Below are 17,689 nucleotides of genomic sequence, written 5' to 3'. Positions count from 1 at the left end.
CCAGCCTGGATGAGTGTGACAGAAAACAGAAGGGGTGAGCCCTTGGAGGCAGGTGGCACCCACTTGATGTGTGTGAGGCATTCATCTGTGCAGCATCTCCCCCTCCCCTTCCTGGGGACAACCACAGCATCACCCTCAGGCCACAGGTACCTGGACCAGGTCTAGCCAATCCAAGGTCCTGGGCATCCAGCCAAAGGGGTTGGTACAGTTGGACATGTGACCCAAGTTGGGCCAATCAGGGTGCTTCCCTGAGTCTTTATACGTGGATGCTGAAAGAGATGTTGTCTTTCCTCTGGGGTCACTAAACTGGGATGAGAAAGCTGTGACCCTCCCCCTCTCCCTCACCTACACCAAACGCTGTAAGGAGTCCGCCAAAAGATGGAAAAGACACAGAGAAACAGAGACAAAGAGAGACAGAGATGGAAAGAGAAATGTAGGTTGCTACCCCCTCAAACTCCGGAGTCCCTGATGCGAGCTTCACCCTGGTCCTCCGAGTTCCATGAGGCAAAAACTATTTCCGCTGATGTTAGTTTCAGTTGGGTTTCTGTCCCTCACAAACAAAAGACCTTCCAGATGCAATGAGATTTGAAGGCCTTTGGAAGGACACCACTAGTCAAAAACATGTCCTTTTCAATGTCATAAGTTCATCCATTTGAGTAGTTCTCTTGCTTCACCTTTCTGTGTGGCAGCCCCTTGCTTTCAGGGGTCACACATTTACTGGAGGGTGGACTCCAAGCTCCTGGCAGTAGCCCCTGAGACTCTCAGCAGCCCTGGCCTCTCCAGTCCTGTCATTGTCCCCTTGCTGTCTAGCACTGTGTCCGAATGGACACATATGTATATAAATATATGCATATATTTTTAACTTAGTTGAATGGATTATGTCATAAATGGCGATCTGCTTCTTACTTTTTTCCCCACTCAACTTTATGTCTTGAAGCTTCATGTTCCTTGCCCTGTATACGTGCAGCCAGTACGTTCTAACTGCTGACGATTATTCAATGATGTGGATCTGCCCTGATCTACTCTCCACTCTCCCAGGGAACGACACCCATAGTGCCACCAGAAACAACACTGTGATAAACTTCACTACTTGTTCCCGTATGCGTCCAGCTGAGAATTTCTTTGGGATACGTAACTAGGACTAAAACTGGTGGATCATAGACTATGCATGGACTTACTCTGTTGTTTTTAGAGAAAAAAAAATTAGCTTTACAGGGGTATAATTGATACACAAAAGATTAATGTTATATCTTGATGACTTTGGACATGGCATGCACCTGTGGTACCATCACCACAGCCCAGGGACTAAACATATCCATCACCTCCAAAATTTTTACACAGACTTACTTTTAAGAAACACCACCCAACTGTTCTCCAGGACAGCTGCCCCAGGCTACAGTCTCACTAGAAGTCTACAGAAATGCCCACATCCCTGCCAACACTCTTAATTGTAAAGTATAATAGGGCTATAGTGAGCCATTCTTGTTTTAACTTACCTCTCTCTTAATGAGATGGAGCATTTTTTAATATTCTTGTCAGTCTTGTGGGTTTCATCCTCCATAAATGGTCAGTTCTTATCTTTTGACCATTTTTCTCTCAGGAGAGTTACTATCTTTTCCTTGTTGCTTTGCAGGATTGCAACACACGGAAATGTGTCCTTCGCTGACTCTAGATATTTCAAGTGTCTTCCCCCACCTGTTATCTTCCTATTAACTATATTGTACTTTGCTGGAAAAGAGACATTAATTTTGATGTAATCAACTCCTCCTTTTTTGACTTATAATTTGGGTTTCTGTGGTTTTGTTCAAGAATGCCTTTTCCAGCCCTTACTCATAAAGGACAGTTGGCATGGCGGCCACAGGTGTGCAGTGCGCGAACCAGGCCATCTGGGGAGGACAGAGGGAGTAAGGCTGAGTTGGGATCCTGGCTCTACAACTTGGCAGTGTGCCCTGGGTGAGTAACCAAACTTCAGTTTCTATACCTGGATGTGGGGATGCCACCAATACCTTAACTACCCAACTCAGAGGGTCACTAGGACGGTCCAGTGAGAGACTCATGTAAATGCCTATCAGAGCGCATGCCAGAGTGTGGGCACCTATGAGTATCGTCATTACTGTTCCCTGATACATGAGTGTCCTCAGGCTGCTGTGACAAAGTACACAGACCGCGTGGCTTTAAACCACAGAAGTGCGTTCTCTCTAAGTTCTGGACGCCAAAAGTCTGCAATCAAAGGGTCAGCCGGGCTGGTCCCTTCTGGAGTCTGTGATGGGGAATGTCCCATGCCCTCTCCTACCTTCTGGGGGTTGCCAGCCATCTTTGATGTTCTTGGCTTGCAACTGCGTCCCTCTACTCTCTGCTTCCCTCTGTGCCTGGCCGTCTCTCTCCCTGTGTGTTTTCACATGGCCTAAATTTGGTCACTGGGTTAAAGAGGTGACAGCAAAGAGGCGACACACTTCTCTGTGTCACTGCGTGTCCTCTCTTTTTATAAGAACACCAGTCATGGGGAATTCCCTGGTGGCTCAGTGGTTAGGACTTGGCGGTTTCACTGTCGCGGCCCCAGGGTCAGTCCCTGGTCAGGGAACTAAGATCCCACAAGCCACGTGACACAGCAAAGACAGAAACAAAGAAAGAAAGAACACCAGTCATTGGGTTTAGGGCCCACATCAATTCAGTATGACTTCATCTGAACTGAATTACATCTGCAAAGACCCTATTTCCAAATAAGGTCACATTCTGAGGTTCTCGGTGGGTATGAATTGGGGGTGGGGAGAGAACACTTGTCAATCCCCTACACCTGCTTTTAAGGTGCATGGAGTCCAGCAGATGAGATGGAAGGGGGACCCACCGCAGTGTGACTCAGAGTCAGGTCCAGCCCAGAACCACTTTGCAAAGTGGCTGCACTTGGAACGATGAGGGCAACTTATTGGTGGGGATGAGGTTTGAACTTTGCTTCCAGTTTAATCAGAAGTTTGATAAATGGTGTCGAGGCAGGTGGGCTTTTCAGGAGGAAGACCCAGCTTGAATAAAGGCATGGACGTAAGACCACGTAAGGCTCATTGGCTGATAAATTGTCAGATTTAAGATATACATGAAACAGGAGATAAGAAAGGCAAGGCATGGAGGGTCCCGAGCTGAAAAAAATAACGAAGACTGATGGATATAGATACGCTACCAAATGTAAAATAGACAGCTAGTGGAAAGCAGCCGCATAGCACAGGGAGATCAGCTCGGTGCTCTGTGACCACCTAGAGGGGTGGGATAGGGAGGGTGGGAGGGAGACGTGAGAGGGAGGAGGTATGAGGATATATGTATACGTATAGCTGATTCACTTTGTTATACAGCAGAAACTAACACACCATTGTAAAGCAATTATACTCCAATAAAAATGTGAAATAAAAAAGGAAATAAGCCTGAACTGTATCTGGAGGCAAGGAGGATCCTCTGAAGGTTTGAGAGTTGAGGAGAGAAGAGGCAGAAGTTGTCTGTTGAATATTGACAAGGGCTCAATCTTGACTTTCATGCTTACCAATGTAACTTTGAAATCCTGGGCTATCTGTCTCCTTGGCAGGCCACTTCCTTACCCAAATCCCCAAGCACATCTCTGTACACCCCTTGCAGTATGATGTGTAGGACCACAGTACACAGTGTTCTCCATGTTTAAGAGTTTCCTGGGGCTTCCCTGGTGGTGCAGTGGTTGGGAGTCCGCCTGCCGATGCAGGGAACGTGGGTTCGTGCCCCGGTCCGGGAAGATCCCACATGCCGCGGAGCGGCTGGGCCCGTGAGCCATGGCCGCTGAGCCTGCGTGTCCGGAGCCTGTGCTCCGCAACGGGAGAGGCCACAACAGTGAGAGGCCCACGTACCGTAAAAAAAAAAAAAAAAAAAAAAAAAGAGAGAAAAAACAGTTTCCTGGACATCATGAGACCATCTCCTTCCCCAAAGCAGAAGCATTCACAACCAGAGGTTTTATTTTAGCTGGGCCCCCCTTGAAGAATATGCAGGGACTACTTGGAAAAGATAAATCTGGATCCCTACTTCACACCCTGTAATCAGGAAAAAACTCCAAAGGGATCAGAGCTCTTAGGTGTCAAAAATGGAACCATAAAAGTGCTAGAAGAAAAAAACACAGGTGAATTTTCTGTAATCAAGAGTGAAAGGGTGGGATAGGGAGGGTGGGAGGGAGGGAGACGCAAGAGGGAGGATATATGGGGATAGGTGTATATGTATAACTGATTCACTTTGTTATAAAGCAGAAACTAACACACCATTGTAAAGCAATTATACTCTGATAGAAACGTTAAAAAAAAAAGAGTGAAGAAAACCTTTCCGAAAATGGCTGAAAAGTCAGAAGCAAAAGAAGAAATGGCTGATGAATCGGACGACCTCCAAAACAAAGTAAAAAACAAAACAAAGCAAAACTCCTTTTGTAAGGCAAGAAGAAAACAAGCAAAGACAAAACAAATAAGCTGAGACAAAATATTTGCAACTTATTTCACAAAGAAGCCTCCCAATACGGAGAGAATTCCTTAACGTCTTTTTTTAACTCACTCATTTCCTAGAAAAAGAGGGCAAAAGACATGAACGGTTCACAGAAAAAGAGATGTAATTGATTTCAGACTTCCGGCCTCCAGAACTGAGAGAGCATACACTTCTGCTGCACAAGCCACCCAGTTGTGGTCGTTTGCTAAAGCAGCCCTCAGAAGCTAATACACTGACCATAAAAAGGAATCTTTGGAATGTAATGTAACTCATTGAAAAAATACAAATCCATGAGTTCATAGTGATACTCAGAATTAAGGGGGGAAAAGGAGAGAGAAAATTTTAAAAATCCAATTATGCCAACACCTTATTATGGAAACCAGCAATTAAAAAGAAAAGATGAATCATGTACACCCTGATATTTGGAAGAACTCTGGCTCATCCACAGTTAATGAGGGAAAGCTCATCTTTACAGAAAAAAAAAAACAAAACATTTAATAAATGTGGAAGGAGTGAAAGAATTAGAAGGATCACCATTTTGCAACCATCAATGAAACAGTTGATTCAGCGGTGGACGCTGAACCCATTAGGAGAAGCTGTGGGGAACAGGATGCTTGCATGTCGACAAAGTCCTACTCTACAGACTGCTTCTCACCTCACCTTTATGATGGAGAGAGCTGGCTGTCACCTCTTTAACCCAGTGACCAAACTTAGCATCACTAAGGTGGGACAACCTGACATTAGGTACCACCAATGCTGTGGCGCGCACAGCATCACCTGAGAAATATCCTTGCCTAAGACATCTCAGCTGAACTGCATCAAGCCTTGGCCCTAACGTCCAGTATACATGGGATGGAGGAACAGGTTAGACGGCACCTCAAGGAAACAATCAGACAAATCCGGAAAGCAGACCCTTCTACCAGGCTGGCCTGAGCTCTTTTGAGGGGGTGGGGGTTGCCGGGGGCGGGGGCGGGGGTGGGGGGGTGGGGGGGGAGGGATCAATGTCAAAAGAAAGGGGTAGGGGGCGCTGTTCTATCATAAAGGAGGCTAAAGAAACAGGCAAACGCAATGCTTGAAACTTGGCATGATCCTGATTCTAAAAGAGCCACTCTACGAGAAAATGGGGGGAGATTGCAAAAAAAAAAAAAAAAAGTGAGTCTGAAATGAATATGCAATGATACTAGGAAATTATTGACAGTTTTCTTAGGTGTGATAATGACAGTTACATGATGATATAAGAATATCTGTTTTTCGGAGATACATGCTCAAGTATTTATGGGTGAAGTGTCATGATGTCTGCAATACATCTTCAAAATGTTTTATCAAAACGAAACACATTTATATGTACATATATATGCATATAGAGACGTAAAGCACAGTTGGCAAATGATAACTTGTTGAATAACAGTGAGGGATATATAGGTGTTCATTAGACATGTTTCACTTGCTTTCTTTTTGGAAATTTTTCATAATAAAAACTTGCAAAAATATGTGAAGATCAGAAAATAATAATTGGACTGCGCAGCGAAGGGAAATCTGATATCCTCATCACGAGATGGTGAGATACTCCGGGCTTCACTCTCACTCTCTGTGTCTGTGAAAATGAAGGATTGGGCAGACGGTTTGTTTTTAACTTTGGTAAACTGCGCATCACATAAAATTTGCCATCTTAACCATTTTTAAGTGTACAGTTCAGGGGCATTAAGCACATTCCCACTGCTGTGCAGCCATCACCCCCATCCATCTCCAGGACGTTTTCATCTTGCGAAACAGAAACGCCGTACCTATTAAATAACTCATCCCTCACCCACAGCTTCTAGCAGCCACTATTCTACTTTCTGTCTCTGTGATGTTGACTTCTCCAGATACCTCGTGTAAGTGGAATAAAGTATGTATCTTTCTGTGATTGGCTTATTGTACTTAACAGAATGTCTTCAAGGTTCATCTGTGTTGTAGCACATGTCAGAATTCACTTCCTTTTTAAGGCTGAATATTCCATTGTACAGATATACTCTATTTTGTTTACTTATTCATTTGTCGATAGACCCTGGGTAGCCTCCCCCGCTTGGCTGTTGTGAATACCGCTGCTGGGAAGACGGGCATACGGGTATCTCTTTGAGTCCCCACTTTGATGCTTCAGGTGCACACCCAGGAGAGGAATGGCTGGATCTGGGTGGGGTGATTTGTAAAGGATTCTTTCCTGCTTTCCAAATGAGCTTATGACACGTGTCCTTTTAAACTGCAAACCACTCATCTTGCGGAAATGGCGTGGACAGACCACCTTTCAAGGATGTACCAACTGTAGTCACAAGACTGCTATGTCCTCACCCTCTCCCCAGCTTCTACATTCTTTTCTTCAGAGAAGGAGACCTCCCTACATGCTCTTGGGTAGATAAGAAACAACCGGAAGAGAAAAATGCTCACCCTTCAGGGGACAATGATAAAATGGTAATTTGAAAACCTCTGAAGGTACAGGCAAAATAAATGTAAATTGAGTGCAAATCCTAGAAGCTGGAAGGCAGCGCGCCCTGCAGGTCACTTCTAATGCTGATCAGCCTTGAGATAGACTGCTCTTTCCCAGATGGGTTTGTATTTCGAGTTCTCTGCAGAGAGGTGTATGTCGTCCTGAATGTCTTTCCTCGGCTCTCACTTCTTTATGGGTTCCTTTGAGGCTTTGCTTCCTCGGTCTGGAGACTGAAGCCATGCCCCAGGCCCAAAGCCCCCTGACCCACGTAGGATATCGGGGGAGAGAGGGCCTCTCCCCCCTCAACAGCCACAGAAAACTCCTCTGATGGCTGAAACTGTGCAGGCACCAAGGCCACCATTCCCTGGGGCTACTTGTTGGGGCTTGACCGAGGAGGTGAGGACCCACTGGGGGATTTTCACCCTCCTCAGGCTGGCTAGTGAACGGCCCCCCCCACACACACACACACACGCACAGTGCTTGTTGGAAAGAATACAAACTAGCATCCATGCGTCACAAGCTCACTGATCCTGGGATGTGCCAGGCATGGTGCTGGAGAAGCCCTGGGGAATAGGAGGTGGGGTCCTTGCCCTGGTTGCTCAGGCAGATGCCCCCACTTATCACTGTGTGGACTTGGCTGTGGTACCAGCTGCACCTGGGGGGTGGTGCTTGGTTTCCCATCATCTGGTCAATACTTCCAAGTGACAAAATGCTACCTGGGACTAAAAGAGGCGAGGCTTGTGACGGCCCTGCACCCTCTCTGGCATGGGTGAATGTTCACGAGACTCTCATTCCTTCCTCTGTGCCTGCAGCCTCGCGAGGGCTTCCTGTGAGTATCCAGAGAACACAGGCGCAGAAGTCACCGGGAGTTTATGGCGCAGTAACCAGATGCCGTGTGTTTCATTAATAACCAGCCTGCCATGTAAATTAGCACAGCCCACCTGGTAGGAATCAGGCTGACGCGCCCCGTTTGCTTGTTTGCCCTCAGCAGCTAAGGCTTCTGGACTAGCCCATGAAAGAGCGGGCAGAGTTCCACAGCTGAGTATTTCTGGTGAGATGTGATAACTTACACATTTAAAGCATTTTAGCGTTTATAAAATGTTTTGCATGCATTATCTCATTTGCTACCTACAGCTCCAAGGGAAGCTTTATCTTAGCCCTGTTTTAGAGACGGCAAGTCTGAGGCTCGGGGAGACTAATGTCTGCCTGTGGTCTGCAGCGGGTGTGTGTCAAGGCCAGGAGCAAGCCCAGGTCTGAGTACAGGCACGATGCACCCATTGCCCCCACGTGACTGGAGAATCCGACGTTATCCGCTCTGTTAATTGCCACCGGGGATTTATGTTTTATAAAACATATATGAGGGCTTCCCTGGTGGCGCAGTGGTTGAGAGTCTGCCTGCCGATGCAGGGGACGCGGGTTCGTGCCCTGGTCCGGGAAGATCCCACATGCTGCGGAGCGGCTGGGCCCGTGAGCCATGGCCGCTGAGCCTGCGCGTCCGGAGCCTGTGCTCCGCAACCGGAGAGGCCGCAACAGTGAGAGGCCACGACAGTGAGAGGCCCACGTACCGCAAAAACAGCAACAACAACAACAAAACAAAACATATATGAATCATCTAGATGGGAGGCAATAAAACACCAGTCTCCATTATGAAGGGCTGCCTCCTGCCAGAGGGTTTCATGAAGTCGCTGTGGGGTAGAAAGAGCAGATGAGCTACTTGACAGGGTCCCAGCGCTCTGTCTGATGCCCCTCCCGGGGATGCTGGGAGGCATCAAGCAGGAACGCTGGCCCTTGAAGGCTCCTCTCTTGTACCCCCTGCTTCCCTGCCTTCCCTGATTTCTCGAAGCCCCTCTTTCCTGTCGTGCTCCTCTAGGCGAACCAACCATCTTGTGAAGTGAAGGCACCCCAGAACCTCACGCCGTGGTCTTCCACCAGGAAGCTGCCCGTCCCCATCTCGAGATTCCTGGAGGCAGGAGGATGGGAGGGTTGAGCTCACAGACCGAGGGAGATAATGCCTGTGTGGTACCCAAGAGCAAAGGGCCAATAAAGATTTGTTTGAATCGAAAACATTATACACACATATGTATGTGTGGGGAGAGGGAGACTGGAGAGAGGGGGAGAGGAAGGAGAGGGAGAGAAAGGGAGGGGGGAAGAGGCAGGGAGAGAGGGAGGGAAATTAAAAGGATACACGTCAGGATGGAGGAGCATATTTTATTTTCTTCTTTCTACTCTGATCGTATTTCATTCTTGTAATTTAAGCAGTAATTAGATAAATGGATGATGGATGGATGGATGGATGGGTAGGTAGATAGATAGATAGATAGATAGATAGATAGATAGATAGATAGATAGATAGATAAATAGATGGATAGAGTTTTCGGGCTGGTTTTTGCTAAAGGAAAAGTAGGCAGGAGCGCCACCGTGTGGCGAATTGCTGCCTCCCGCGGAGCCCGGGCGCCTGGGAGGTGGGGTCGGCCCGCAAGGAGTGCCATCCGCGAGGGGCAGGCAGGGCGGGGCTCCCTCCACCTCAGCTGCCTGCAGCTCCTGGGCTTGGACAGAGCTCCCCAGTCTCCCTGAATGACTGAGTCGCAGCAGGACCGCGATGGGTGCCTTTCCGGCGCCAGGAGACAGAGGAGGATTGGTGGTGGTGGTAGTAGGGTCGCCGTTGGGCAGCATCTGGGAGCCCTCACCCCCAGGGCAAAGACCATCCTCTCGTCCCCAGGACGGGTGGGCTCAGCTCAGCTCCCGCTTGCTGCATTCTGTGGCCATTCTAAGCCAACGCCATAAATGTACCCAAGGTCACAGAGCCGATGCCAGCTGATGCTGGGACCAGAGGCAGAACCCTGCAGCACACCCAGCACAGCACAGGCCAGCCTTACTGGGGTCAGTCTGTGCCTGTCGTCTGCTGAGACAGGATTCCACAGGATCCTTCCCCTCAGATAGCTGCTGGTCTTATTACGAAGCAGCTGAGTGCCCATGACAATGGACAGAGACAAGAATCCAAGGGTTGTCGTGATGGGCCAAATCCTTTATACTACAGGTGACCCAGAGATTGTGGGAAGTCTGGAAGGCTTCCTGGAGGAGTAGACTGAAGAAAAAGGACATTCCAGGCAGGGGGAACAGGAAGGGCAAAGGCAGGAGTTGGAATTTGGTCTGGTGGATAAAGAACTCACCTGCCATATCAGTAAACAAAGGATGTTGTGGCCACCAAGCCCTCAGCCACTGCAACCACACACAAGGGTGCACCCCAGGGGATTCAGGATGGAGAAAAACAGGATATTGACCCTAGATAGTTAAGATGCATATCAAAGGAATAATTTCATTAAGCCCAGACTCTTGCATTTTCCCATTCATAGAAAAGCCCTAAATTCATTAACTTGAGGTGCCTGGGTTTTTTGGCTGTGCTGTGGGGTATGAGGGATCTTATTTCCCCGACCAGGGGCAAACCCACGCCTTCTGCAGTGGAAGCGTGGAGTCTTAACCACTGGATTGCCAGGGAAGTTCCCCGGTTTTTCTTTAATTAGCAATAATCTTTTGATGTTCGACTACCTGCTTTTCTGTTTTGTTTTGTTTTGTTTTTGCAAAAACTCCTATATATCCTGGCTCCTCCCTTACCTCTTTAGAACAGTCCCTCAGAGCTACCTGCGAGGCTGTCTCCTGGGCTTAAGTCCTCAGTAATGCCCCAAATAAAATATAATTCTCAGCTTTCAGGCTGTGCTTTTTTTTTAATTGACAGTCTCCAGCAGGAAGGACACAGCATATTCAGGTGACAATTAGAAGATGGTTAGAAGGTGGCAGCTACACCCCTAAACACTTTTCTGGCTTTATTCTGTGTCCTTGCCCAAACCCTTTTTCTACTCTTCTATGGTTTTAGCAGGTCGGCCAGCCCGGGCCAATGAGAGGCCCATATCCCTCTCCCCGCTACAGTGAATGGTGCAGAGATGAGCCAATCAGAGTCACTCCCTGGCCTCTAACTGAAACTATTGAGAGAGCAGCTTTCTTTCCACTGGAGTTTCTAAGCTTATAGACTCAAACTGGTAATGCTGAGGATCTCAGCCGCAGGATAAAGCAAAGCCGAGAGATGGAAAGTGAGATGTTCATGCATTGATTGATTGATCCATTCATTCTGTAACTACATCATCAGTATCTACCATACACTGAGATTCAGCTGTGAGGCAGGGAAATGAGACCGCCGCTCTTGTAATGCCCACATTCCTTGTGGGCAGTGAGGCCCCAAAAATAAATAAAGAGGAAATAAACCCACAAGATATTTTCAGTTAATTATGAATGCTAAGAAGAGTAAGGCTGATGAAACAGAAAGTGTCTGGGGTGGGAAAGTCAGGCTTTAGTTAATGGCAAAGGAGGTCTCGCTACAGCGGTGACATTTCAGCTGAGACCTGGATGACAAGGGGTCAGCCATGGAAAGATCTGGGGTTGGGCCATCCAGCAGAGGGGACAACGAATGCAAATGTCCTGAGGCTGGAATGAATGAGATCCAGGCAATATCATGTGAGCATCTGGATCCACCATACCTGAAGTAGACTCTTTTCAGTGACATGAAGTAATTGTTTTGTTCTTTTTTTTTTTTTTTGACAACTGTGTGGCCCCTGACCACAGGGAACCATTTTCTTTTTAAATATTTATTTATTTATTTATTATTTATTTTTTGGCTGCATTGGGTCTTAGTTGTGGCACGCGGGATCTTTCATCGAGGTGCACGGGCTCTTCATTGCGGCACGCAGGCTTCTCTCTAGTTGTGGCCCACAGGCTCCAGAGCACGCAGGCTCAGTAGTTGCGGCATGTGGGCTTAATTGCCCCGTGGCATGTGGGATCTTAATTCCCTGCCCAGGGATCGTCCCCTGCACTGGAAGGCGGATTCTTAACCACTGGACCACCAGGGAAGTCCCTTGTTGTTCTTAAACAAGTTTAAATCGGGTTTCTGCAACTTGCATCTGAAAAAATTCCGTCATTTGAAAGAGTTCTGACACCATGAAAACACTGAGCGCTAATCTCTGAAGCTGAGATTTCTGTCCTGTGGGCAAAGGGAACTCCTTAAAGGTTTTTTTTTTTTTTTTTTTTTTTGCGGTACGCGGGCCTCTCACTCTTGTGGCCTCTCCCGTTGCGGAGCACAGGCTCTGGACGCGCAGGCTCAGCGGCCATGGCTCACGGGGCCAGCCGCTCCGCGGCATGTGGGATCTTCCTGGACTGGGGCACGAACCCGTGTCCCCTGCATCGGCAGGCGGACTCCCAACCACTGCACCACCAAGGAAGCCCCTCATTAAAGGTTCTAAGCCAGGGAGGAATCTTCCTGATCGTGCTCCTTCTTTCCTCCCTAGGCTCATCTCTCGAGTGTCCTATCCTTCCCTCCCCTTCCTTCAGTTGCCACCCTCCACTCAGACTGAACTTGGCTGCTGTCACTTCCCTGAAGGTCCTGGCCTCCAGCCCTTTGCACATCCTTCCCTACTTTCCTTCTCCCAACCAACTCAGCCTGGCGTCAACTTAGATGCCACTTCCTTCACTAACTCTCCAAGTCTGGGTCCATTTCCCGATGCCCCAAGCTCCTTGTTTACATGCAAACCACGTTCACATCACAGCACTTATTAGCCCAAATTGTGAATGTCTGGGTATTCTGTCCCACCTGCTAGACAAAGAAGAAGCTCACTAGGGCTCCTGTCTGGTTCTTGTTTGAAACCCTAGCATCTGGTACCTAGTAGGTACTCAGTAAACATGTATTAGCTAAGGGAATGTAATGGACCAAATGTCTGTGTCTCCCCAAAATTCATATGTTGATGAATGAATGTGATGGTATTTGGAGGTGGGGCCTTTGGATGGGAGATAGGTTTAGATGAGGTCATGAGGTTGGGACCCCCATGATGGGATTAGTGTCCTCTTAAGAAGAGGAAGAGAAACCAGAGCTTGTCCTCTCTCTGCCATGTGAGGCCTCAGCAAGATGGCGGCTGTCTACAAGCCTGGAAGCTTGTCCTCACCGGAGACTCAATCTGCTGGCAACTTGACCTTGGACTTCCCAGCCTCTGTGAGAAATAAATGCTGTTTAAGTCACCCAGTATGTGGTGTCTTGTTCTGGCAGCCCGAGCTGGGAGGAGGGAAGGGGGAAGAAGGAGGGACCCGGCACGTGAAAGGTACCAACAGAACTCGAATGAATGAATGAATGGGCACAAGGATGCTGATGTGACCTAGCCTTGGAAGAGTCTAAATGAAGGCATTTAATTTCCAGGACTGCCTACCAAGAGGAGTGGTGTTGGCTCTGCAGGCAGCCCCGGAAGGGATCCAGAGGCTGGGAGGTCTCAGTCTGCAAGAGCCTATGAGAGGCTGCCTGGGGCCTCCTGGCTTCAACTGATGTGCTCATGGGGCCTGGCCAGTGCTCTCCCATAGAGGGGCTCCCAGGTGGCTCCAGGGAAGGCCTGCCTTTACTTGCAGGCTGGGATCCTGGTCTAGGAAAAGAGTCCCTGAGTTGGTTACTCAAGGGGGAAGAGAAGGACCCTAAGTGGGACTACATCTTAGAACAACAGCTGAACTGTACATGCCGGATACAGCAGCCTTACACTAGAAAATACCCCACAAACTAAATGCCCTGAATGGAGAAGGTGATTGGTAAGGTAAGCCGTGAAATCATTAAACATGTTAATGAAAGCCACAAGAGAATTTAGGAGGTCCTGAAACAAAATAACATTCAGTGAAAAGAAAAAAAGACCTGCTGGTTGACAATAGCAAACTGTGGACATGTGTGTATACCAAAGTGAATTAAGGGACAAGTCCTTGAATTAATTTTTATTTTTCTTTTTATTTCTACTATAATCATTTTTCTAATTATTTTTTTATTTTTCTGAACGTCCTTGAATTCTTTGCATAATGACAAAGAGTTCCAGTTGACTATGGGCAAACTGCGGCATCCAAAGAATATTCCAGGAGTTTCCACTAATCTCTCTGTCCACCAAGAAGAGAGACCAGTCATCTCCTGTGTTTGGCCTGTGGTCCAGAGAGTACCAGCACCGCACAGACCAGGGTGACCCACAGGCTGGCGCTCCCTCGATGGCCTGGCCCAGCAGCAGTGAGACCCTGCCCGAAACCCCGCCTTTCTCTCCATGTCGGACCTTGGACTTCAGTTATGTCGGGGCTTCCTGTTGCCAAACTCGTTTTCTTTAGGAGGGAAACATAATCTCTCCAGCTCTGGGCTGGCAGTGCATATGCAAATCAGCCTAACACTGCTCTATTTTGTGAGTTCTCATACGCAAAACCTCCTGAAATAAATCAGCCATCCCATAAGCTGGGGGAGGCTTGAGGGGCAGAGGAGGAAGAAGGAGGTGGCTTCTGTGCCCAGTGGGCTGAAATGTCCGAGACTGGCCATCCCAGCCTTCCCGCTGGTGACGGACACCTGGAGGCAGCCCCCATCTCCCGGCCCTCCCAGTACTCCACAGCGGCCACCAGATGGCAGCACACGCGGGCCTTGGGACCCGAGAGCAGCCTGCCCGTGGGCCTGAGCGGCTGAGGGTCCCGCACATGCGGGAATCACCCACGTTCAATATCACACCTGCTGCTCCCCACTCGCTCTAGCGTCAAGTCTGGGGAAGCGTGGATTTGACTTTTTTCTCAACGGCGACCTCTGCAAGGACAAGAGGGGCCCCTCTAAAAGCAGTTTGCAGCAGCACAAGCCCAGGGCTTTGTAGGGGAGTGCTCCAGGCTGGGGATGCTGAGTGCTGAGCTCCTGGAGCGAGGGAGGGAGGGAAGGAGAAGAAAGAAAGGGAGAAAGGAAGGAGGGAGGGAGAGAGGAAAGAGGGAAAGAAAGAGAGAAAGAAAGAAAGAGAAGAAAGAGAGAAGAAAGAAAGAAAGAAGAAAGAAAGAAAGAAAGAAGAAAGAAAGAAGAAAGAAGAAAGAAAGAAGAAAGAAAGAAAGAAAGAAAGAAGAAAGAAGAAAGAAAGAAAGAAGAAAGAAAGAAAGAAGAAAGAAAGAAAGAAAGAAGAAAGAAAGAAAGAAAGAAAAAGAAGGAAGGGAGGAAGGAAGAAAGAGACTAACTTATGAGTTCTCTACACAAAATCAGGTTTATAAGTAAATGTTTTATTTTAACTTCAATTTTTAAAATTTAATAATTTAGCCATTACTTTTTAAATCCACATGTTATTAAAAATTTCCGGAGAGTGCGTGCTGCTCCAGGAGTGGCGGGTTAGAGAAGAGAATGGAGAGTCTTGGCTCCTGGAAAGCTTTGATAAGCAAATACAGCCCAGAGCTCTGGCGCGCTCTCTATTGGCTGTTCCTTCACCGCCAGATTTTGACACAAATAATCAGATTGAAAATCAGGTAGGGAAACAGAAGAGGAAACACACACGCTCGCGCGCGCACACACACACACACACACACACACACACACACACACACACACACGGAGAGAAGGGGGGGGAAAGGAGAAGTATCTACTTGAGCAGAGAGTCACAAATTGACCGGGTGGCACCGTCCCCATAGGGAGCAGCGAGCTTCCCACCGTGGACGAGGAGCTCTGGACAGGTGAGTGAGTAGAACGCCCCTGCCTCTTCTTTTGAAATTTGCATATCCGACTTAGATCGTTTCCAAGCAGTTTACCTAGTCCTTTTGGCAGTCCTAGGAAGACTAAGGTGGGCTGGAAAATCTCTTTTATGAGAGGTGGCTTTTAGTCCTTGAACCCAGAGAAGAGGTGGCAAGGAGACCGTCTTCTCCGAGATGCTGCGAGCCCCCCATGTACCTGTGGAGGAATTACCTTCCGCCAATTGTGCATGTATATCTGTTGTTGTTGTTATTTTTGCTTTTGTTTTTTGGCCGTATGGCATGCGGGATCTTAGTTCCCTGACCAGGGATGGAACCCGTGCCCCCTGCAGTGGAAGCGCAGAGTCTTAACCACTGGACCACCAGGGAGGTCCCATGAACGCCCTTTGAAGATTTGATTTTAGGCTGACGGAGATCACCTACCTGCACGATGTCATACCCACACCCCAGCTCTCCCAGGGACCTGGGCAGGCGAGGCAGGACACAGGTGGAAGTGCCCGAGTTGGTGTCCATCTTTGGGGACAGACTGGCCCTGTCCCCAGCGCACTCTGAGCCTTTCTTTGGCTGTGAAATAAGAGAGTGGGATTGAGCACTCTGAAGGAAGTCTTAGCTTCAGCACCCACAATCCCAGGCGACCTTCCCCAAAGTTCCTGGGACACTTTGAGAGGGAGGCATTTCACATTCAGAGCCTCCTAAGGGGAGCAGGGGACTGACATCTTCACAGCACCGTCCCACCCAGCCTCCAGGAACAAGTGATGGGGAGGTAGTGCCTCAGCCGCTTCTACCTAATTTTGAAGAAAAAGCCAAGTTAGAGTCTGGGCGTCTGGGGAGAGGTGCTTGCTCTAACGTAGGGCTTGTTAAGGGGGGCAGTCCACTGAATCACCGTGGGTACGTGCCTGTGTACGTGTTGCTGGGAAGAAAGTCCGCAGCTTTCATGAGAGACTATGGTGGGAGGTGAAAAGTAATTTTCGGTCTCTGGACGTGGATCTGGTGGGAGCCAGCTGAGCTGCACCTGCCCACACGGGCTCACTCCTCTGCACATTTCTTAGTGGGCAACGGGTAGAAGACGTCAGTCCTAGAGAAGGGGCAAGGTTCTTGTCCTCAGAGGTGGTGCAGAAGGGATTCTTTGGATAAGAAGGTGTGTGAGGTTTCTTCCAACTCAGATTTGGGGATCGGAGGGAATTCCCTGGTGATCCAGTGGTTAGGGCTATGTGCTTCCATTGCAGGGGGCATGGGTTCGATCCCTGGTCGGGGAGCTAAGATCCTGCAAGCCACTCGGCCAAAAAAAAAAAAAAAAAAAAAAATGATTTGTGGGTTGGTATGTCAGTTTCCCAGCAGAAAGTTCTTGGGGACCACCAGGGAGTTATACTTGGGTTAGGTTTGATTGATGGAGTCACTCAAAACCAGTGCAGAGCATTTTCTCAAGGCTTTCAGGAGACTGGGTGGTGGTGTCCTACTGGAGAGTACAAGGGCTCCCGAAGCCTTTGGGGCCATATCCCCACCCCACCCCCCGGGAAAACTAACATGATCACATATGATGCTTCACTGTGACACAACCTCTCAACCCTTTTCAGAAACAACAGAAAACTTCACCCTTCCTCAGTCTAGAGGGTGGTTTTTGTTCCTTTGTTTCCAGGAATTCAAACCAATGGGAACTGCTTTAGCTCTAATTCAGAGATGCTCAGGAAATGTTTTGTTCACTCCTTTTTGTTTTGTTTTTGTTTTTGAAATTAATTTTTATTGGCGTATAGTTGCTCTACACTCCTTTTTGTTTTTATTGAGGTAAATACATATAACATGAAATGGACCGTTTTAATCATTTTTTAAGTGGCCAGTTCAGTGGCATTAAGCACATTCACATTGCTGTGCTACCGTCACCACCATCCATTGATAGAACTTCTTTCATCTTGCAAAAAACTGAAACTCTGTCCCCGGTAAGCAATAACTCCCCAGTCCTCCCATCCCCCCAGCCCCTGGCCCCCACCATCCTACTTTCTGTCTCTGAATTGGACTACTCTAGGTAACTCACGTAGGTAGAATCCTACAGTATTCATCCTTTGGTGTCTGGCTTAATTTCAAGTGGCATAATGACCTCATTGTTCACCCGTGTTGTAGCATGTGTCAGGATCACTTTCCTTTTGAAGACTGAATAATATTCCATTGTGATGTCTATACTATACTTTGTTCATGCACTCATCCATTAATGGACACATCGGTTGT

This window comes from Leucopleurus acutus (genome assembly GCF_964270905.1).
Source record: "Leucopleurus acutus genome assembly, chromosome: 7".
NCBI lineage: Eukaryota > Metazoa > Chordata > Mammalia > Artiodactyla > Delphinidae > Leucopleurus > Leucopleurus acutus.
Note: the sequence above shows the minus strand (reverse complement) of the source record.